The sequence below is a fragment of the Geotrypetes seraphini genome, chromosome 3 (genome assembly GCF_902459505.1).
Source record: "Geotrypetes seraphini chromosome 3, aGeoSer1.1, whole genome shotgun sequence".
Classification (NCBI taxonomy): Eukaryota; Metazoa; Chordata; class Amphibia; order Gymnophiona; family Dermophiidae; genus Geotrypetes; species Geotrypetes seraphini.
The window spans coordinates 83320267-83344655 of NC_047086.1; positions in this window are offsets into that span (position 1 = coordinate 83320267).

Genomic DNA, 24389 nt, shown 5'->3' on the forward strand with positions numbered 1-24389 from the left:
GGGGGTTTTGCCAGGTGCAGGTAGAAGGGAGAGGGCCAGATGCAGGACTCGTGGGTGAGGGAGCAGAAGAGAGAGAGAAAGAGAGAGGGGAGGGAAACAAAAGGAAATATTTCATACTGGGCTGGGCCGGAATGGAGGGAGGGTGGAAAGATTCTGGCTACAGGGTGCATTAACAAAGGAAAAGGGGGGAAAGCTGAAAATGGAGATAGTGACACAAAGAAGAGAAAGAGTAAGCAGGACCTACTGAATAAGGATAGAGATACAGAGGGGACATGAAGAGGAGGTGAAATAGAGACATAGAAGTAATGCTGAAAAAGTGTGTGAGGGGGGGGGGAGATAAAGACATTGAAAGGGCAAATGGTGAACATGGGGTAAAGACAAGGACAGAGACAAATGAAGATTCTGAAAAAGTGGTGAGATAGGGATATAGGTGAGATGGACACAAAGAAGGGTGATGCTGGAAAATAGGTGGAATGGTAATTCTGACAGACACAGAAGGGAAATGCTGGATCAAGGAGAGATGGGGGCTCAGGCTGGATGGAATGAGGAGAAATGCCTTGTTGGCCCGGAACTTCCTCTCCTACATCAGAATTGACGTCAGGGAGCGGAATGCTGGTCAGTGCGATGCTTCTGCAGGGAAAGCTTGGGACGGCGGTGGCTTGGGGGCTGTTCCCCGATGGCGGTGGCAGCAAACCGAGTGGCTTGGGGGAGGGGTAGAAAGAAAGAAAGGGGGCAGACAGGGAGACAGAAAGAAGGGGGAACAGGGAGACAGAAAGAAAAAGTTGGGGGAGAGAATGAGGTCTGGAGGAGAGGAAACAAAGGAAGGAAGAAAGATTGGATGCACAGTCAGAAGAAGAAAGTGCAACCAGAGACTCATGAAATCACCAAACAGCAAAGGTAGGAAAAATGATTTTATTTTCAATTTAGTGATCAAAATGTGTCTGTTTTGAGAATTTATATCTGCTGTCTATATTTTGCACTATGGCTCCCTTTTACTAAACCGCAATAGCGTTTTTTAGCGCAGGGAGCCTATGAGCATTGAGAGCAGCACGAGGCATTCAGCGTAACTCCCTGTGCTAAAACTTACTATTGCGGTTTAGTAAAAAGGGAGGGGGCATATTTGTCTATTTTTGTATTTTGTTACTGAGGTGACATTGCATAGAGTCATCTGCCGTGACCTCTTTGAAAAACCCCGGAATATGAATAATTAACATTTTCTCTGCCTTTCAGTGTGCTTTGTGTTTTTTTTTAAATTTTATTGTTGGTAGATCATTTTGACTTAGTCATTATAAAAGTAGCTCGCAAGCCCATAAAGTGTGGGCACCCTTGGTGTATATGTTACCTAGACTTACCATGGAAAAACTGAAGGCAGGAATTTTCGATGGTCTATAGATCAGACAACTATAAATGAGCCACATTATATAGCATCAATGAATGAAATTGAATCATGTGCCTGGTCTTCATTTGTTCTTGTTGTGAAAAACTTTCTTGGCAGCAAGAAGGAAGACAGCTACACACAATTAGTAGAAGATATGCCCTTTCATTTCAACAGGCTTGGCCGTTACATGAGTGTTAAAGTCCATTATCTGCACAGTCACTTAGATCACATTCCAGAGAACCTTGGTGACTTAAGCGAAGAGCAAGGTGAAAGATTTCACCAAGACATAAAAACAATAGGAACCAGATATCAAGGAAGATGGGATGCACACATGGTGGCAGACTATTGTTGGAATCTTATATGGGATTATCCTGGCAGATCCCACTCTTAGAAGTCTTACAAATGGAGCTTCTTGTGTGTCGAATGACTGGAAAGTTTATATCATAAACTTGTGCTTTTGGTATGAAATAAATAGATTTTCATGTTGTACACTTTTCTTTTAATTTTTAATATATTTCCTTTCTGGGCGAGCAGAGTGAAGAGTGGTATATGGTGCATGTTCTAGATCTCAAAAACTAGAGCCATTTTTTGGAATCAGCAGGTCAAATGGCTAGTAGGAAAAAGGAGGTATTGATGCCCCTGTATAAGACTTTGGTGAGACCTCATTTAGAATATTGTGTACAATTCTGGAGGCCATACCTTCAAAAAAGATATAAAAAGGATAGAGTCAGTCCAGAGGAAGGCTACTAAAATGCTATGTGGTCTTCATCATAAGGTGTATGGGGACAGACTTAAAGATCTCAACCTGTATACTTTGGAGGAAAGGCGGGAGAGGGGAGATATGATAGAGGTGTTTAAATACCTACGTAATGTAAATTTGCATGAGTCGAGTGAGAGGGCATAGGATGAAGTTAAGAGGTGATAGGCTCCGATGTAATCTAAGGAAATACTTTTTTTAAAGAAAGGGTGGTATATGAATGGAGCAGTCTCCCTGAAGAAGTGGTGGAGACAGAGACTGTGTCTGAATTCAAAAGGGCCTAGGATAGGTATGTGGGATTTCTCGGAGAGAGAAAGAGATAATGGTTTCTGCAGATGGGCAGAATAAATGGACTATTTTGCCTTTATCTGCCATCATGTTTCTATGTTTCTAAATATACCTAGAAACAGGTCTTAACATTTGAGGCACCAGAATGAGTGTTGGCTAGTGTTATAGAAGACAAAGGACTGGATTCAGTAAATGGTGCTGAAATTTGGGCACCATAAAAAATCCATGCTAAGTTTGGTTCTATGAATAGTGCTTGCCCTCTGTAGAATCACACATTTTTATTTTGATTGCTTGAATAAAAAAGATTGTTCTACATCCTTTTCTGGTATATAAATCAAGCATATGACATGATGACTGGAGGGGGAAAAGAGGAATACATTCTAGCTAAATGATAAAAAGGCAGATAAGGGAAATGGGAAAAAAAGCTGAAACAAAAGGATCATTGTCTGAAAGAGATGAAGGGAAGACAATGGCAAGAGTGAAGTAACAGAAAATGAATGTGAGATCCTGGAAAAGGACATAAGCAATAATAAGAGGAAGTGCTAAAGATAGACCAAGGATAAGCCAAATGGAAAAATAGAATGATAAAATAAAAGTGGAAATCTGCAATTTTGGAAGCTGCTTAAAACCCATCTGTTTGCTCAAGCTTTCTTTGAGTGAATATATAATTTGTGTTTTGAGTTATTAGGAAAACTATGCACTATATTGAAGAAAGTTGTTACTTGACAATTGCATAGACATAGTCCTGTGGAAGATGTGATGATATAATGTATGTCTCCTCTGAAAATGTGTGTTTTATTATGTATGCAAATTAGTGAGCCGCCTTGGAAAAAGGCAGATTAGACAGGTTTTAAATAAATAAATAAATAAATTTTGTATTCATTCCAATTTTTAGCAAATTAAAAATATCACCTTTGAAAATTGTGCATTCCTCGTACTTATATTTTGTTCTGTAAAGGAAGAAATACATTTCTGCTTCTCTTTCTTCAGAGTTACTCTTAACAGAGTCTGGTGTTTCAAATTTGCAGTCATATTTACTAGGTGATGACGGTGTATGTTTTCTTTATGTAACTGAGGTAAGGAATTCTGTTAAACTTTGAAGAAAGCTTCTAAAATAATCACCAAAATATTTGCAATCATACCGTGTTCTATTACAACAAAAAGAAAAATTTATAGAAATTGACTGAATAGAAAAATAGTTATCAAAATTAAGGGCTCCTTTTACTAAGCTGCGCTAGCGGTTTTAGCCCACGCTCAGTGCGTGCTAAATTGCTGCGCGCGCTAGACACTAATGCCTCCTTTGAGCTGGCGTTAGTTTCCCCACATAGCACGGGGGGCTAAGCGCACGCTAATCTGCAGTGTGCGCTTAAAATGCTAGCACAGCTTAGTAAAAGGAGCCCTAAAAGTGATCGAGAATTGAAATAGAAATTTTTATTTCATGGTTCATGAGATTTTTTGATTGTAGGATAACATGTGTATGGAGTGGAGGAATAGCTTAATGGTTAGAGCATCAGGCTGAGAACAGAGAAACTCAATTCAGATCCTATTGTTGCTCCTTGTGAGCTTAGGCAAGTGACCTTAGCCTCCATTGCCTCATATACAGTACACATATACCCCCCTTTTTTTGTAAAACCGTAGCGCGGTTTTTAGTGCAGGCCACTGTGGTAACAGCTCCTATGTTCATAGGAATTCTAGGAGTGTCGGAGCTGTTACCACTGTGGCCAGCACTAAAAAATGTGCTATGGTTTTGTAAAAAAATGGGGTACAGAAAACTGAAAAAAAAGGAATGAACAAAATGCAAAATCCCTTCCCTTCTGTCCCTTACAAATGATGCTGAGGCCCTGGTAATATACAGAATTTATGATTCGAATGTCAGGTGTGTTGAGTTCCTTTTATACAATCTATCATGCACACTTACAACTTTGTGATCCCTGCCTCCGTGATCTGTAGCTCCGTGGCAGTGTTCGATGTGTTCAGCTGGAGCCTGCGGCGGTTTGTGTGCGGCAGACCCTTTTCCCTTTGCTTTAGTTGAGGCAGTCGACAGTAGGCCAGACGGTAGGTAGCAGCAGCAGGGTCCGGTACGTGGGGGTGGGGGGGGGGGAGGAGGGCAGGCTTCGGCACTGGAGGGAGGCAGGCAGGCAGGCTGGCTTTAGCATGGCAGATAGGGAGGGAGGTAGGCTGGCTAGCTTTGGGGGAGGGGGATGGGACAAAGGCTGGAAGGCAGTGAGGGGGGATATAAGAAGGGGCACTGGGGACACTAAAGACATGGGAAGGGGCACTAAGGACTTAGGAAGGAGGCACTGGGGCACTAAGGACATGGGAAGGGGCACTAAGGACATAGGAAGGAGACACTGGGTGCACTAAGGACATGGGAAGGGGAAATAAGGACATAGGAAAGAGGCACTGGGGCACTGAGGACATGGAAAGGAGGCACTGGGGGCACTAAAGACATAGGAAGGAGGCACTGGGGACATTAAGGATATGGGAAGGGGCACTAAGGACATAGGAAGGAGACACTGGGTGCACTAAGGACATGGGAAGGGGAAATAAGGATATAGGAAAGAGGCACTGGGGCACTGAGGACATGGAAAGGAGGCACTGGGGGCACTAAGGACATAGGAAGGGGCACTAAGGACATAGGAAGGAGGCACTGGGGACACTAAGGATATGGGAAGGGGCACTAAGGACATAGGAAAGAGGCACTGGGAGCACTAAGGACATAGGAAGGAAGGAGAGAGGGAATAGAAAGGTACAATTGTTAGGCCTGAGTGTAGAAAGTGGCCAAGGAGAGAGAGAGAGACAGAAAGAAAGATAGACAGACAGCGGAAAAGGAGAAAGAGAGAAAGACAGATAGACATATCTACTCTAGTACCCGTTAATGTAACAGGCTTAAACACTTGTTTATGAATATTATCACTTATGAGTGTTTCCTGGAAAGGAATTAAAGGAGACAAGAACTTTAGCCTTTCTTTGGCTTTCAAATTCTCTCAATTATGGAATGAACTCCCTTTAACTTTGAAATGCCCTATTCCTTTCCAACTCTTCCGCAAATCATTAAAAACTTTTTTATTCGCTACACATTTTGAGAATCAATTTCCTTGCAATTTTAGCCTATTTTTCTTAATTATTGTTAACCGAATCGAGCTTCCTCTGGTTGATGATCTGATATATAAAACTAAGTTTTAGTTTAGTTTAGTGTATATTGTTGACTTGAAGCAAATAGTCGTTATGTGTGAGAGCACCATAGACCCTAGCTGATATCTAGCATTGAGTCCTGAGGATGGTCTAGGTAAGTTGCAGCTATACTCTCTCGAGGAACGCAGAGGTAGGGGAGATATAATAGAGACGTTCAAATATGTTACTGGCCGTATTGAGGTAGAAGAAGATATCTTTTTCCTTACAGGACCTACGGCAACAAGAAGGCATCTGTTGAAACTCAGGAGTGGGAGATTTCATAGCAACACTAGGAAGTATTTCTTCACTGAAAGGGTGGTTGATCGTTGGAATGATCTTCCACTTCAGGTAACTGAGGCAAACAACGTGCTCAATTTAAGAAAAAATGGGATAATCATGTGGGTTCAATTCGAGGCAGTGCTTAGGGGAGAGGGTCCTTAGAGTGTGCAGACTTGTTGGGCCGGTGGCCCTTTTCTGCCGTCATATTCTATGTTTCTATGTAGCATACCCCTTAGTTCTTTGTTCAGCTATGGATCTTCCAACTTACCCATGCTTTCTTGAATTTCACTGTGCCTGAGTTTATTGAGAAACACCATTTAAAATGGGAAATAAAACATTAAAGTTAAAGCACTAACCAGTGCCTAAGTAAAAGGCACCAGAATCACGTCTACACAGGAGTTTTATGGTGCTTGACACTGTCAGCCTAGAGGCCTCTGGGAGATTATATCAATCTGACCCTGGCATGGGAAGGCAGATAGACTCTTAGTGCAGGGAAACTGTTTTAAGTAGCCCTGATTGATATATTTTAAGTTTCAAGTAGCCCTGATTGAATCATGGCTAGCTAAAAGGTGTTAATGTCTGATTAAGAGGGTGCTTAGGACAATGGTGCACAGATCAAGCCAGAGACTTAATCCCATCACCATGCTTACAGGTTTCTCACCCTCCTTTGTCAATTAAATTGACCATTGTCTCAAACAGTTTGCAAGTTCTAAACAGAAAGATACTGGGAGATACAATATTTTCTCTATTCAGAATAAGATTCCAAGGTATAAAAGCCTGCTCTCTGCTCTATCAAGTTATCTCTCTCTTTTTCTATGGAGCTATCAGGAGAGGGGTCTTGGCCCTCTCTCTCTCTTTCTATCTAGCTATCTCTTGGCTCTTGGCTTGGCACTCTGGCTCCCCCTCTCTCTGTCTATCCTTCCCTTTATCTATGGAACACGAAGCTTCCTAGAACTGCAAGCTTCTATGTCCCTCTTTGCCTCTGACCTCTGTAAGGCAGTGAGACTGCTTGCTCTCTGCTTAAGTGTAATGCTCTCTGCTTAATTGTAATGCTTATAAATATTACTTTTCTGTAAGACTATTTCTATAATATATTCTTTATATAATCACCCCTGGCTGTGCTTCTTATTTGATTCTATCCCTAATGAAACTTCTGTGAAGGAACTGAACCTGGGACCTGGCGTCTGTCAGTGTGCATTTCACTTAACCCCTACCACCTAATATTGTGGGGGCCACTTTCAAACTGACAGACACCATTAAGAGCACGTCTAATGCCGGAAGTGATTGACATTCGATCAGTGGTTGCTCTTTAGAGACTCCGGGCCTAAGGGCCAGATTTCTAAATGGTGCCTAAGTTAGGTGCCGCTAGATGCCTAAAATGGCAGCACCTAGCGATGCCTAGCTGAAATTTGCATGAAAGTTAATTTATTTTAATTGAGCTTAATTGACATTTAATTGAAAATTCCAATAAATCTCAATTAAAAATGATAAATAAAAACATTAAAGCTACATTTGAATTTCAGTTAGGCATCACTAGGCAACTGGTAATGCCTAAACCCACGCACCTAACCGCACCTGACATCTAACTGAAAAGTAGGCATGATTAGGGACAGAGTATAGGCATGGTTTGAGTTTGGCATTGCTAGATGCCAAACTTAGGCACAAATAGGTGCCTGTATTGTAGGCCAGAAAAACCCAGGCTTACATTACAGGTGCCTAACTCAAATTTAGGCATTACTAGAAGCGATTCTATAAATGACGCCTAGATTTGATTGATATACAGTAGACAACATTTTTTTCTAGGTGCCTTTGATCTTGGTGCCATTTAGAGAATCTGGCCCTAAACTGGTGTTAAAGGAGCTCCTCCTAGGAAATGCAGGTTTGGTCGCCATATCTCAAAAAAGATATAGCGGAACAAGAAAAAGTACAGAGAAGGGCGGTAAAAATGATAAAAGGAATGGGATAACTTCCCTATGAGGAAAGGCTAAAGCAGTTAGGGCTCTTCAGCTTAGAGAAGAGATGGCTCAGGGGTAATATGATAGAGGTCTATAAAATAATGAGTGGAGTGGAAAGGGTAGCTGTGAATTGCTTGTTCACTCTGTCCAAAAATCTAGGACTAGGGGACATGTGATGAAGCTACTAAGTAGTAGATTTAAAAGAAACCTGAGAAAATATTTCTTCACTCAACATGCCGGAGAATGTGGTGAAATCTGTTAGCTTAGCAGGATTTAAAAAAGGTTTGGATAAATTCCTAAAAAGGAAGTCCATAGGCCATTACTGAGATGGCTTAGGGAAATTCACTACTTATTCCTAGGATAAGCAGCATAAAATCTGTTTAACTACTTGGGATCTAGCTAAGTACTTGGGACCTGTTGGAAACATGATACAGGGCTTGATGGATCTTCGGTCTGTCCCATTATGGCAATTCTTATGTTCTTATGCTGTTCTGCAGTAAGGGAGGACTAGAATTCCATAATCACTCCTTCACGTAGAGTCAGAAAAAGAAAAGTGAAAAGCAGAAAGAGAAGTGAAAAGGCTTCAGAGTCTTAAGACTATATAGGCTAAGAAAAGAATCTGGGTGATATGAAGTGTGAACAAGTGAAAAAATTATATGTGTATTTGTACTGCAGCTATAGATTATAAATGCCATAGGAATTCAGAAAATACTACTGGACTTTGCTTGTTCTTGCTACAGCTGGGGAATTGAAAAATGCTACAAGAATGTATATTTGGAACTGTTCCAATGAGTGGAAGAGAGAACACTGCTGGGCTTTGTTTATGTTGCTTCAGCTGTAGACCAGAAATACCATAGGATAGAATGTCATAGCAACTTTAGAGAAAAAGAATGTTGCAGGACTTTATTAATGCTGCTGCAGTGGACCATAAGCACTGCAGACATTTATGCTGAAAACAGCCCGAAAGGCCTGGGGTTAACATGGGTGAGCAGCATGTAATGTAGAAGTTGATATTGACTTCAGCTCTTTTCTTTCTGGTCCGTTCCTCTTCTGCTTACTGGAGCCTGACTCCAAAGTGGTCCAAAGTGTTGGGAAGTGGCCTACCCAGGTCCTGTGGTATTGTAAGAGGGTATGTGGGGGGGGGAGGGGCAGACCGCCCAGGGTGCCTTCTTAGAGGGGGCACTGGCACCTCCCGCCCCCTCCATGCCACGTTTGCGCCATCCCTTTTAAATCTTCACCAGCGTGAGCAACTTCTCCAATCTGCTGCTCGCACCAGCCTGGGCCTGGCTCCCCTCTGAAATCACTTTCTGATCGCGGGACCAGGAAGTGATAACAGAGGGAAAGCCAACACTGGTGCAAGCAGCAGGCTGGAGAAGCTGTTTGTGCTGGTGAAGATTTAAAGGGGTATGGGGGGAGAGGAGAAGGGAGTGTGAAAGTGTGGCATGTTGGGGAAGGAACGGGGTGTGTGGAAGGTGTGGGGGAGGAACCGCCTCGGGCGTCTTCTATCCATGCTATGCCACTGCTCATGCCCACTCATTTCTATGCCCCTGCTATTTATGTAGAGGCTTAGTTGACCAGTCTTGTAATGTTTTCTGTCAACTTCTAACAATCTGCTCATGATTTAACAGCTTTGAATTATTTTGTGTTATCTGCTCCTACAAATGTAATCACCTCACTTAATGCTCTTTTTTCTATAACCAGAAAATGGAAGGTAGATGTGGCATGGCTCAAATTTCCCAAACATAAAATAACGTGTTCAGAAATTAATCCATATAAAACCACTTCTAATAGACTTCTCTCATTCTTACCTATTCAATTGCATCATTCTCACATCTCCTTCACCAGTATTACTTACCAATCCCATTCAGAATCTAGCTCAAGATCTTGACTAATAAAGCTCTTCACAGAAATCCCATCATATCTAAACATATTTTTTAATTTCCATTTTCCCCTTCCACCGCCTTCAGTTTTGCAGTGGAGTATCGTCTTTCTACTCTTCCACTTCTATGGTCTTGACATGATGCTATATGATATTGTGCTTCTCTTAGAACAGACTGAACCACACAAATAGAAATCACCTGTTGTTCATTCAAATATTTGTTCTATTCTAAGTCTTACTTCAAAATTTTTCTCCAACAATCTCTCTAGTCTATAGTACAAATTCCGTTTTTGTCAATAATTCATTTGTATGGACCTTCTCACTGTAACTAGGCACCATACTGCCGGTTACTATATTCTGCGTCAGTCCAATCTTTATTAAATACCATTTATTTTTTGGCCTTTTAGCTTTAAACCTTATAAGTTGTTAATTTATTTGTTTATTATATTTTTATTATTAAAAAAGACATATCCATTGACTTTTAATGTCTCCTAATGCCTAATAGTTTTCATAATCCTATTAGTGCTATGACTGTAGTAATCCTATTAGTGCTATGACTGTAGTAATCCTATTAGTGCTATGTCACTTATCTTAGCAGTGATCAGTTCCTCTTGCACCTTTCCCTAAAACTATTAGGCATTAGGAGACATTAAAAGTCAATGGATATGTCTTTTTTAATAATAAAAAAATAATGAACAAATAAATTAACAACTTATAAGGTTTAAAGCTAAAAGGCCAAAAAATAAATGGTATTTAATAAAGATTGGACTGACGCAGAATATAGTAACTGGCAGTGTGGTTCCTAGTTACAGTCAGAAGGTCTCTTAGAACAGAGCCATCTTATTTGAAATTTAGGTCACTCCTGACGCACATTTTTTCCCTAGACTTTCCAAAGCTGTGGAGCATTTAGATGTGTGCTTTGCTGCAGATGTTTTTCCTAACCCCTTCTAATTTTCCCCAATAGCCCTTTCTCTAGAAGAACATAAGAATAGCCATACTAGGTCAGGCCACTGGTCTATCTAGCCCAGTATCCTGTTTCCAACATTGGCAATCCAGGTCACACGTAGCTGGCAGAAATCCAAATAGACTGATGTGGTGTATGCTGGGAGGATTAATTTCAAGAAAATGTTGAAAACGCAACTATTTGTTAATGCCTTCCTGTGCTAATGCCTTTCTCTAGTAATACCTCTTTCCGTTTGTTAATGCTTTGCTAGAAATTTATGATATTATGCTGGGAGGATGAATTCAAGAACATGTTAAAAATGTATCTGACCATTAATGCCTTCCTGTGTTACTTCTGTTGATACCCATTTTACTATTGTTTGTATATGGAGCTTAAGTTGATTTGTATGCAATCTAATCTGATCTAATCTTTGGTCTTGTATACCAGGTCATTCCCTGGAGGGACTTGAACCGGTTAACAAAAGTTTACTCAGAAAAACATTTGGGATGATCCCAGAAAAACATTTGGGATGATCCCAGATGTCAGGCTTGAACCAGCAACCTTCAGCATGATGGCTTGGCTTATAGGTAGCTGTTCTAACTATTAGGCTATAGCTCTACAAAGTTAGGTCTTTTATTATTGAATTTATCTAAGTTGTAGTTTTATTTTAGATGTTTTCGTTAGTTATGGGGCATATCTCAATTGTAATGGGGAGAGGGCAAAATGGAGAATTGGTTCATGTTCCAACTTGTAAATGTTTGACTTCAGGAAGAATGACTGCTCTGAAAGAGATAACGGTGTTCACGGATAAAGGCTTTCCAAAGCCATCTTAACATAAGAACATAAGAAATGCCCTCACCGAATCAGACCTTTGGTCCATTCAGTCCGGTGACCCGCACACACGGAGGCCAATCTAGGTGTTGGATTACTATATGTGCGTTCTATTAAGAATAAGACTATATTTATATATGATCTGTTAATTGGCAAACAATTTGATGTTCTGTGTGTAACTTCCAATGAAAACTGAAAACCCATCTGTTCGATACTTAATCTCCTTTACCCTCTCTTCTCTCCCTTTCCCTTCCTCCTTTCTCCCTTCTTTTTCTCTCACCTTCCTCTCCTTCTTACCTATCCACCTCCTCTCTCTCCCTCCTCTTTTTCTTCCCTCTTCCCTCTCTTTACAGTCGCCTTGAGCCTGTATAGGTATGAGCGACACACAAATAGAAGATTAGATTAATCCTGGTTACAAAACTCTGATGTAATAGTATGACAGTGTTGTCTGCCATTTTATGTCTGGGAATGGAGTTGAAGAAAAGATGGGAGGAGGGATAATTACAGTATGTTTTTTAGAAAAGACCTTGGTTTTGAACTGTTAGCCTCTGAAACATGCTCATTATTAGAATATATAGGGATCTCAAGTTGGAAATTGTCCATTTGTACAGTATATAGTCTGCTGGGAAAGTTAGTTGCTGACTGCTCATTGCTATTAGAGATGTTAGTGAATTTGCAGATTGATATGGAAACCCTTTGCATATTAAGTGATATTAATGTGCCACATAAGGAAGATTTGGAAGAGGAGAGAAGGCATAATTGTGATCTTATTCAGGTTTTAGAGGCACATACTTTTGCTGAGGTAGTACAAGCAATGACTCATATGGGTGATCATTTATTGGATTTGGTATTTATACCCATAAGGATGCTAGGAAAATTAATGGCACCCCCAGATGTGCAACCTTTGATTTGGTTGGATCATTCATTAGTTAGCTTTACTTTAAAGGTATCGGAGATCCAAAATAAAAATAAAAATACACAGATTGTACAAAGGTTAGTATGCCCCAAATTTGATGGTGATATGTTTAGAGACAATTTTCTTATTGCATTAAAATATCTGGATATAGATGCAAATGTGTCGGAGATGACTGATGCTTGGTATAAGTTGTTAAGACAGACTTTGGATGGTATTGCTCCTTTATGAATGGTGAATGCATTCTCTATTAACAAACCTTGTCTTTGGAAAACAGATATTATTCAGGAGTTGAGACAAATAGTTGGGAAGCATGAATGGTTGCGGAGGAAGACAAAAGATGTGAATGATTATGATGATTAGTTTTTTCCAACTGATAGAATATCAAGCTTATTGCGGGTTAGAAAGAGATAGATACTATTTTGAGATTAAACTCACAGCAAATAGGCCACGAGAGTTGTTTGAAATGGTAAAGTTTTTGACTGAAGGAAATACTATCAATAATGCTGTAGGTCCAGATACGGAAGAATATCTAAATTTTCTTTTAGAGAAAATTGGGAAATTACAGGAGCGGTTCACTAGTATTCAAGAAGAGTCAGTATCTGTTGTTGAGGATACAATCGTCAAATGGGAAGAATTTGAGACAGTTAATGAATAAGAAGTTTCTAGTATCTTAAAATTACTGAGACCACCAAGATATTTAGATAATTTATGTTCTCTTGCAGTAGTACAGGACTTGGGAAATTCTGTTATTCCATCCATTTTCATGATTGTGAAAATTTCCTTAACTACAGGAAGACCCTGTGAGGTTAAAGGAACACCTGCAGTGTCAGGGGACAGAAACCAAACACAGTGAGTTGGCCCAAGTTCTTGCAACTTTTACACCTAAGGCAGTTCCTAGAACACTGCAGTGAAAGAAAATTCCTTTAAGCAATAGCCCACAAATGGAGTTAGAAACTCCTAAGACCTGTTTATCCTTTCCTAAGAAACCAGTTAAAGAAAGGCAGATAGAACTACAAGTCCCAGCAAGACAGGGATAGGTTAAACCTAAATCCAGGGCTGGAGTTGTTCTTGTTATCAGCAAACCTAAATCTAGTTTAAACCAGATTAGTAAACTTCAGTATGCTGGAACAGTAAGGCCTGGGAACATAGCTACAGCTAGACCTAATCAAGCAGTAGCAGGCAGAGAAAAGGGTGGAACTCTCAACAGCAGAAGGCGGACACAGAGTTGGAGAGCTGCTGGCCAAACTGAGGATGTCAGACCACTACAGCCAAGCATAGTGAAACAGCAAATTCCAGTTCTTCAGCAGGAACAGGTAGGAGCCCAAGATTGGCAGGTTTCTGAGGACATGTTGTCTGCCAATGAAAATGACATGGAAATGGAGGACAGCCTGAACTCCTGTGGAATGGAGGAGGATTATGCAGGCATGCCAAGTTGTGAGGAAATGGACATGTGTTTGAAACAATGTGTTTTGGGGGGTTTTTGTGAACCAAACTGGCAGTGGAAATGAAACAAGAGTTTATTGTGACTGTTTTGTGTAATGTGGCACCCAGACAGGAGGCAAGCCTAAAGGCTAGCCATAGCGTAGGTACACGGTCTAAACTGTTACCTTTTCACTTTTTTTTTTCCCTCTTTGAGCAATGAGGAAATGTTGACCATTTTGAGCCTGTGTCTAGAACAGGTACTGCATAAGAGAGACACTGGGGAGGTATAGGAGCCAGTTGGGGACTCTGGTGGGATCTGTACAAGCTGATCTTTAGGGAAAGGAAAGGATCCCATGCCTTGGGGGATGGTAATATAAGCTAAACCCCAAGGACATTTCCAAGTGTCTGAGTTGCAAAGGCTGTGGAATTTTGGACATTGAGCTGGAAGCTTGAAAGGTGTTTTCCAATAACAAGTTTTTGTGTACAGTGTACTGGCATAGTCTGTTAAGTCTGGCCAGAAGTTTTAAGGAAAGGAAAAGTATTCTGGGACATAAAGCAGTTGTTTGTGAAGTATGAAAAAATATTGCTATGCCAGCTCTGAACTGAAAGAAAAGTTTATTGTGCCAGTGGTTATGATGGATCAAGCTCTTGTTGTTTGACATTTTTACAACAATGCCTATATGAGGAGCTGAATAAATGCTACATTGATTGCCTATTGGAGTTTTGGCCTCTTTTGATCTTTTTTCTGTAGTTATCCAAGCTACCCAAAAACCTAGTCTTCGCTCGGCCGAGGTTTGTGTGACCTGAGCCTGGTATCTGGATGCGTCCAGTTTGGCCACGCCCAATCACAAGGTGTTAGTACCCAATTTATTAAAAATTGCTATGATGAAACGGAATATTTTAAAAATGCAGATGGATGAGATTATCCTGAGTAATTATAGACCTACAACGTTAATACCTTCTCTGGGGAAGGTAACAGAAAAAAATAGTATTAAGACACTTGGAAGATTTTGTGGAAAAAGAACAGCTATTTGATAACCATCAAATTGGATTTAGGACTGGACACAGTGTTGAGTCATTGCTTGTAACTACTGTAGATGAAATGAGGAATGAGACAAATAAGAGCAAAATACTTTGTATGGTCTCCCTAGACATATTTTCTGTTTTTGATATAGTGGATACCACTATTATGTTGGGTAAATTAAGAGCTATGGACATAGGTGGAACGGTATATGATTGATTTGTATCCTATTTTCAGGGTTGCTCTATCAGAGTTCAGAGTAATAAGCGAGTGTCCAAAGTTGCACCTGTTGGTAAGGGGGTCCCACAGGGCTCTGCCCTCTCAGCATTGATGTTCAATTGTATATGGTATCCTTAGGGGAAATATTTCAAAATCTGCATGTGAGCTACTGTTTTTATGCTGACGAAATTAGAGGGTCCTTTTACTAAGACATGCTTTTTACCTGAAATTTCCCTGTAAATGTTTGGTTAAGTTACAAGATATTGAGTATGCTTTTTGGGATCCTATGCAACTACAACAATTTTTAGTTGCAAGAGAACAGAAATGAGATTTGTTTCATCTAGCTAATATGAGGAGAATTAACTCAAATTAATATCCCATTTTAAGGAATGATTCAAGGTTCTCTAGTGTGAACCGAGAATTATTGTCCTTTATTTTCTTGAATTTATTTGATGAGAAATAGTAACATGTGCTCCCCATTAATGTGGGCTTAAAAGGAATTATGTATGTATGGTTTGATTATGTACTGTTTTATGTGATTTTCCTTTTTTCCTTTGGAATTGCTGGATATTGTAAAGTATTCAAAATTATATAAAAAAAAAAGACATGCTAACTGATTTAATATGCGCTAAATGCTAATCAATTTTTGGCCTGGCCCCTACGTACCTGGTTTCTCAATTTAACCTGAACAGTCCTATTAGATCCACACACAGAATCCATATGTTCACCTTTCCATCTTTAAAGGACTGCCACTACAAAAGATTCCTGGACAGAACTCTTGCCTCCCAGGCAGGTAAATGGAACGACTGGCTGGGTAACATCATCATGCATTCCTCATCCTACTTCAATTTCAGAAAAACAATAAAAACAAATTTGTTTAATCGATTGTAACCTAAGATTCTTATAAATGTATTACCACTCCCAACCTGTACCTTATATACGATGACTTTGTATTGTGCCAGGGTTAGGACGGCGGAGGAGTGTGAAGACCTATAAAGGGACCTGAACAAACTGGAGGAGTGGGCAAATAAATGGCAGATGAACTTCAATATAGAGAAATGCAAGGTCATGCATAAAGGGAAAAAGAACCCGATGTTCAACTACAAAATGGGGGGGATTAGTACTAGGGGAAAATAACCTTGAAAAAGACTTGGGTGTGCTGGTGGATATAACAATGAAGTCAACGGCACAATGCACAGCAGCCTCAAAGAAAGCAAACAGAATGTTGGGCATTATTAAGAAGGGTATTACAACCAGAACAAAGAAAGTCATCATGCCGCTGTATCGTGCGATGGTGCGCCCGCATCTGGAGTACTGTGTCCAATATTGGTCACCATACCTTAAGAAGGACATGGTGATACTTCAGAGAAGAGCGACGAAAATGATAAAAGGTATGGAAAACCTTTCATACGCAGACAGCTTAGAAAGGCTGGGGCTCTTCTCCCTGGAAAAGTGGAAACTCAGAGGAGACATGATAGAGACTTACAAGATCATAAAGGGTGGAGAGGGGCAGATTCTTCAACCTATCGGGAACCACAAGAACAAGGGGGCACTCGGAGAAATTGAAAGGGGACAGGTTTAGAACCAATGCTAGGAAATTCTTTTTCACTCAGAGGATGGTGGGCACCTGGAATGCGCTTCCGGAGGCTGTGATAGGACAGAGTATATTACAGGGTTTCAAAGAAGGATTGGATAAATTCCTGATGGATACAGATAGAGGTATAGATAGGATTATGTAAGGGTATAGACAGAGGGATAAAGGGGATTGAAGGGTTTTAGGCAAAGGATCACCTTACAGGTCATGGACCTGATGGGCCGCCGAGGGAGCGGACTGCTGGGCACGATGGACCTATGGTCTGACCCAGCAGAGGCAACTTCTTATGTTCTTACCACTTCACTGTATTGTACCACTTCTCTGATTGTCCAGCACCTCTTGTTGTAAACCGCCTCGAACTATCATGGCTTTGGCAGTATATAAAAATAAAATTATTATTATATTCTATGAGCATCTTAGCATATAGCAAGTGCTAATCGTTAGCATGTGCTAAATCGGTTAGTGCGCTGTAGTAAAAGGATCCCTAAATTCTTTTTCCTGATAAATAATTGGGAAATTGAGTTGCAACCTAAACTATTCACATGTCTGCAAGATGTTGATAAGTGGATGATGAGTCATAAGTTGGCGCTGAATATTGATGATGTGATGTTGATTGGAAAGGATGAGGATTCTAGGTGGCCAGAATACATTGAAATTAACAATGTAAAAATCCCAATACATACGTGTCTTAAAATACTAAACTAAACTAAAGCTTAACTTTATATACCGGGTCATCATGTTGAGAAAGCTCGACTCAGTGTACAGCAATTAGATGAAGATGAAAAAAAAATTACAATGATTAAATAAAAACTAGAGAAGGTAATAAAAAAGTTTTCAAAAAGATTACTTTCCAAAATGTTTGGTGAATAGAAGAATTTTTAGAGATTTACAGAAGGATTGGAATGAACTAGAATTCCTCAGAATTAAGGGAAGTTCATTCCAAAGTTGAGAAAATTTTAAAACCCCAGAGATTGACTAAAAATCTTAACTCCTTTAATTCCTGTTCTAGAAGGAAGGGAGAGTTTGAATTGTTGGTTGCCTCTTGCAAAGGAAAATCTGTAAGCATTCCGTAATAAGGGAATGAAGCTGGATTCTACCTTGAGTATGAAAGAGCAGGTGTTGGCTGTAGTCAAGTCTGATTTCTTCCAAATGCGAGTACTTACCCCCTCTTTTACTAGGGTGCGTTATGCTTTTTAGCGCGCGGTAAATATTAGCGCACGCTAATCGCATGCTAAACACTAACCTGTGCATGTTATCCTATGGACACGTTAGTGGTTAGCGTACGTGTTGATTTAGCACGTGTTGATTTAGCTAAAACGTTTACCGCACCTTAGTAAAAAAAGGGCCTTAGTAGGTTAAAACCAATGCTTGTCAAACTATGATTTTCGGATTGTAGTTCAGACAACCATCATGCAAAAATTAGACTTTTGCAATGCACTGTATTTAGGGATGATATCTGTGAGACATAAGGCTTTGCAGACTGTTCAAAATGCAGCTACAAAATTCATTTGTGGAGGGAGCAAATTTGACACCTTTGTTGAAACAGCTTCATTAGCTACCAGTCAAATACTGGATTGTATATAAAGTTCTTGTGCTGATTTTTAATGTCTTACATCATGGGATACCTTGGTATTTGACTCAGGTGCTGAAAATGATCAACCATGTAACTCTTTCAGGTCGGAGGGGATAGCGTAACATAGTAATCAATTTCTTTTTTTTTTTTTGTTAAATCTTTATTCGTTTGTAAAGTCAAGACAAAGTGCAACATATTATCATATAGTTAACAGAATAAACAGCACTCAAATTCATCAAATATTATTGTACGTACATATCCCCCTCCTCCCCACCCTTCCCGAGAGTGTTAAAGCAGTCATACAGATCAAAGGATAATACAAATGATCAGGGCATATAAAATTACAATCATATGACAAGATAAGTACATATTCCCCCCTCCCTCCCACTCACTCATCCTGGATATGTATAACTTTCTTTCAGAAATCAAGGGTAAGACTAATATTCACTTCTTACAAAATTTTGTTAATGGGTCCCAAATTTCTCTGAACTTCTTATAGTGTCCTATATGCATGGAATTCAAATTTATAGGCTTGGCATAAGGTTTCCCACCAGAAGCAATAGTTTAACCGGTTCCAGTTTTTCAAATTCTTCATGATAAATTGAAAGGCTACTCCTGTCATAATGAGAAATAATTTATTACTATTAGGAATTAACGGACTCTTAGGCATTAATAACATATCACACAATACTGCATCGTATGTCAATGCCATTGGGACCTCCAGTATCGTTTTAATTTGATTCCAAATGGATTGCCAAAATGTAAGTATCAGGGGACAAAAGAAGAGCAGATGATCCAATATCCCTAGCCCATTCGGGCGAAGCCGGGCCTACCGGACGGTTTTGGGACCCGTCTATACAGCCTACTTTTTCCAGGTACAGGGGGGTGTCGAGGGTGGGGGTGGGTGGGATCGGTGGGTGGGGGTGGTTCAGGGGGATGATCAGGGGTTCAGTGGGGGCAGTCATGGAGGATCATCGTGGGCTCCCTCCTGCCCGAATCGTGTCGGGGGTGGGGGTGGGGTGGGGGAGATCTTCAGGCAGGAGGGGTTGGGATCCTTCCTGCACGATCTGATCGGGGGGAGCTGCGTCAGGGTAGGAGGGCCTGGGATCCCTCCTTCCTGATCCGATGGGGGGGGGGGGGTGGAGGGTGTATCGTGGCAAGAGAGATTGGCTATCTCTCCTGCCACGATAGCTGATCACCCTGCTACCCAAACTGCCACAAATCACGGCAGGAGAGATTGGGTATCTCTCCTGCAGCGGGTCGTGGCAGTTTAGGTAGAGGGGTGATTGGCTATCGTGGCAGGAGAGATAGCCAATCTCTCCTGCCGCGATCGTTGCAGTGGTGGGTAGGCAGGTTGCTGTGGCCGATGAGCTGATCGCAGCAGCTGCGATCAGCTCAGCAGCCCCTTTTTCGACACTTATACCTGTTTTGACTTGGTCTAAGTCATAAACTTTTGGTTATACCTGCTGTACGACTATGTCTAGGTCGGCCCACCTCCCGGTCTTTCCCCTCCTCTAAAAATGCCTCTTTTTGCTCTATGCATTTAGAGGCAGGGGAAAGGCCTAAGCTGGTTATACATACAAACCAGCTTTGGTTATGGGTACTTGGACGATCAGGCTTTTTGATCATCCAAGTACCCATATAGGCCACTTTTTAGATTTTTTTTTTTATTAGGAGCCCCATAAGTCTTAAGTTGCTTCCTAAAATTTTGATATGACATAGAATTCAATAATAAAGGCTTTAAGTCCTTATCCCAAAAAGCAGCCTGAAAGGAAAGAAGGCATTGATGGTATTTTTTAAACTGACAACCTTTAACAGATGGAAAATTTAAAAGGCCATGAGAGCTTCGGAAGCACATAGACTGAATAATGGAGAATTAATCCACTAAATCAGGGATCCCCAAAGTCCCTCCTTGAGGGCCAAATCCAGTTGGGTTTTCAGGATTTCCCCAATGAATATGCATTGAAAGCAGTGCATGCACATAGATCTCATGCATATTCATTGGGGAAATCCTGAAAACCCGACTGGATTCGGCCCTCAAGGAGGGACTTTGGGGACCCCTGCACTAAATAGTTAGGTACCAAGCCGGTTAGGATTTTGTAACAGAAACAGCCAAATTTAAATTTGGCAAGAGCCTTAACAGGTAGCCAATGAAGCTCTCAATAGAAAGGCATGATCGATAGAGTGACATGATCATATTTTTTCAATCCTAAGATCAAACGAACTGCAGCATTCTGAATAATTCGCAATCTGGAAAGATTTTTTTTGCATACCTGCCAAGTGTACTGTTACAATAGTCCAAATGGCTAAGTCCTAACAATTTGAATTATGAAGCATCCATAATGCTAAGATTAGTTAGTGATGGGCTTGTCAGTGTTTGTTATGCAAAAATGAGAGCTTCAATAATCTCTGTGGCAGGAGTGCTTTTATGGAATAATTTGACTGGACTGCTTACATTGTTTTCTGATATTCAGAAAGTTTAGAGCGTGCTGAAGACAACTTATTTACAGAGGCTTTTCTTTTTTAAATTCTGTTGTTTTTATGAATTTGGTTTGAAGAGTTTTAGATGAATGTAAGTTATTTATTGTTGCATTGTCACTTGACCATGTATGTATTATGTGAACTGCTTAGGTTTAAGCGGGGTACACGTTTTTAAATAGATGGGTGCACCTAGGTGTGCCAATTAGATTGAACCCCCGAGAGTATTTTTTTAATTGTATGCATTGTTTGGTGACATATCTATGACCCACCCGTGTATGTGCCCCCCCTTCATAGCAATTAGGCACTATTTTATAGAATAGCACCCAGTGTATATAGTGCATCACAGCAGATTATTGGTGGCGTGCATTTAGAGAATTGCCCTGATAGTTTGTGACCATTTTGTGTTACTAAAGGTTTTGAGGGTCTATGCAAATTTTTCACTTGTAATAGAAAAGGGGATGGGATTTGATTGTCTTTCTGTGGCTACAATCAAAGTAGTTTACATATTATATACACTTCTCCCTCCGTATTCGTGGGGGATGCGGGCGGATCGTAGGCGCGAATAACTTTTTATATGTTATTCACGGTTTTTAGAAAACGTCATCGCTTTTATTATTGAAACCGCAAATAACTTTTCTACTGTTATTCGCAGTTTTTGAAATAAGCCATGTTTCCCAGGGATTCTCAAAGAATTAAGGGCTTGGAACAGGCAAGCAGCGATTACCAGCGATTCAAAGAGAATTTAGGGCAGGCAAGCAGCCAAACAGCAATTCCCAGCGATTTTCTCCATGCATGCTGGGAAGAAGCCTTTCTCTCTAAGGATGCTGGGAAGCAGCGTTTTTCTCAGTGCACACTGGGAAGCAGGGAAGCAGCGATTTTGTGGGAGAAAGCATGGAAGCAGCAATTTTCAGAGTGAATTGTAAGCAATAAACTTTATCAGTACAGTAAAAGGAAAAAGAACTTTAATGATGACGTAATTTTGGGGTGGCAGAGTCAGCAGCCGAAAAATTGTGAATAAGCGAATCTGCAGAAACGGAAACCGCGGATACAAAGGGAGATGTACAGCTGCATATTTTGCACTTGGGCAATGGAGGGTTAGATGACTTGTCCAAAGTTACAGGGAGCTGCAGTCGGTGGCATAGCGAGGGAGGTTAGCACCCGGGGTGGTGATGCCTGGCATTGCCGTGCCATGTACCCCCCACAACTCGTCCCTGCCATTTGAATGAGCCCCCGCATACCTCTAGAAATGTTTGCTAGCTTGAGCAGCACCTTCTACTTGCTGCTCGTGCCAGCATCGGCACCCTTCTGATGTCACGTCCTGCTGCCGTGACCAGGAAGTGAGTCAGAGGGGAGCCAACGTCAGCATGAGCAGCCAACAGAAGATGCTGTGCGTGCTGGCGAACATTTAAAAAGGAGTGGAGAGGAGCTGTTGCTCCCCTGCAAAGACAGCACCCAGGGCAGTCTACCCCCACCTGATTATGCCACTGGCTGCAGTGGAAATTGAACCTGGCTCCCCTGGTCTTGGGCTATAGTCCTAATCATCAGGCTATGCCTATTCCTTTCCTAGTATGACTTATAATTCCTTTGTTTTAATTAATTAATTTTCTATGCCGCTTTCCCAGGGGAGCTCAGAACGGTTTACATTAATTTGTTCAGGTACTCAAGCATTTTTCCCTGTCTGTCCCAGTGGGCTCCCAATCTATCTTGTGATTTAATTTTAATTGTAAAATACTTTGATTGTCCAAATTGAAAGATAGTATGTCAAGTACCATTAAACCTAGAGGTAAATATGAAGCTTTGGAAAGCTCAGAAAATTGGTGAGAAATGCTATTCTATGAAAAATAAACAGTATGACTGTATCAGTTGCATTGCAAGAGAGAAACATATTGGAAATTTCTCTACAGACCTCTGTGGTTTCATAATTAATTTCAGGCTTGGACATATACCAACTTATCTCCCTTATGGTATGAACTATGAATAACAAACCACATATGTATCACTGGGCATATTAGTCCTAAATATGCATTTCATTTAGCTAAGTTCAGCAGGGAGAGGAACATCCAGTCAAAAATAATCCAAAGCAAACAGTAAGCCTGAAAGTGAAGAGTCTAATGTGTCTTGCTCTAAATAATTAGACACAAAATCTGACACTATAAGAATGGTCAACAAGTTCTAACTTCTTAGAGATGGCTCAGGGGTGATATGATAGAGGTCTATAAAATACTGAGTGGAGTGGAAAGGGTAGATGTGAATCGCTTGTTTACTCTACTAGGACTAGGGGGGCATGCATTGAAGCTACTAAGTAGTAGATTTAAATGAAACTGTAGAAAATATTTCTTCACACAACGTGTAATTAAACTCTGGAATTCATTGCTGGAGAATGTGGTGAAATCAGTTAGCTTAGCAGGGTTAAAAAAAAAAGGTTTGGATAAATTCCTAAAAGGGAAGTTCATAGACCATTATTGAGATGCCTTGGGGAAATCCACTGCTTATTCCTAGGATAAGCAGCATAAAATTTGTTTTATTACTTGGGATCTAGCTAGGTAGTTGGGGCTTGTATGGCAATTCTTATGTTCTTAATCCTTATGGATGCCCAAGGGCACCTCAAGTTAATCTGCTGCCTGAGACAAGGAATGAGATGAAGTTTCCCAAGGTACTGTGGGTGGGAGGATCCTCCTCAGAGCTTCCATAAGGGAGCTTGCTGTGTTTGTAGGATTGGAGGGTGCCTGGGGATGAGAGTATGTTCAGCAGGCAGGAGTATATGTGAAGGGGTCAGGGATCATGAGTGGAATATGTAGGGGGCATCTGTTCTGGGTGAGATATCTGGGCTGGGGAAAATGTTGCTTTGTGTGTATCATGGATGCAGCAAGGATATGGAGTATAGGAGTGTGTTGTAAGAAGTGTATCTAGGGATGTCACCTGTAGGGATGATGTCTAAAGTGGAGTGGGTGTTTTTTTTTCAGGGTCTCAGGGAAAGGTGTTGGGTGCACAGTAGAGGTGTAGTACAGAGTATGGAACAGGAGTTCAGGGGGATGTCTGAGTTGGGTGTATAAGGATGGTATTAAGGATATAGTGGAAGGGTCAGGTGAATGACCTTTTCCCCTCCTTACATCATGCTATTTCCCCCTCCTATCCCTCTTAGACTTTCCCTCCCTTCTCTGTGCATACATATAAAGTTTGTATTCAAGCTTCACCAATGGGAGGGGATGGGCGCAAGAGACGTTTAACTTATCTCTGGCAATAACAAGACTGGAAGCAGAAGAGCTTAAAGCATATAATCTCCTGTCACCTGGGGGGGGGGGTCATACTTGTGGTATGAGCCCCGATATCTCAAGGTTCTTACTCTAAGACTTAGCCCATGGCAATAAAAGAAGATGGGGCATTTTAACTGCAACTGGAGCACTTTAAAAGGAAAATTGGAAGCTGGTGGGGCATTACTGTTAAAGCTAAATATAGTGCTGCTGAACTTGCCTCCTTCCAGAATGACACTACTACTGCTGATTTGTTCACTGTTTGTGTGGTAGAAACTCCCCTTCTCTATTGCACATATCAATTTTCATCTTGTTAAGAATGGGACAAGAGGTCCCTCCACTCACAGCACAGTACAAGTTTTTATCCTAACACACGATCCTTTACTGTCTACAAAATGAATGAAGGTAAATGCACATCTGTGTGTGTT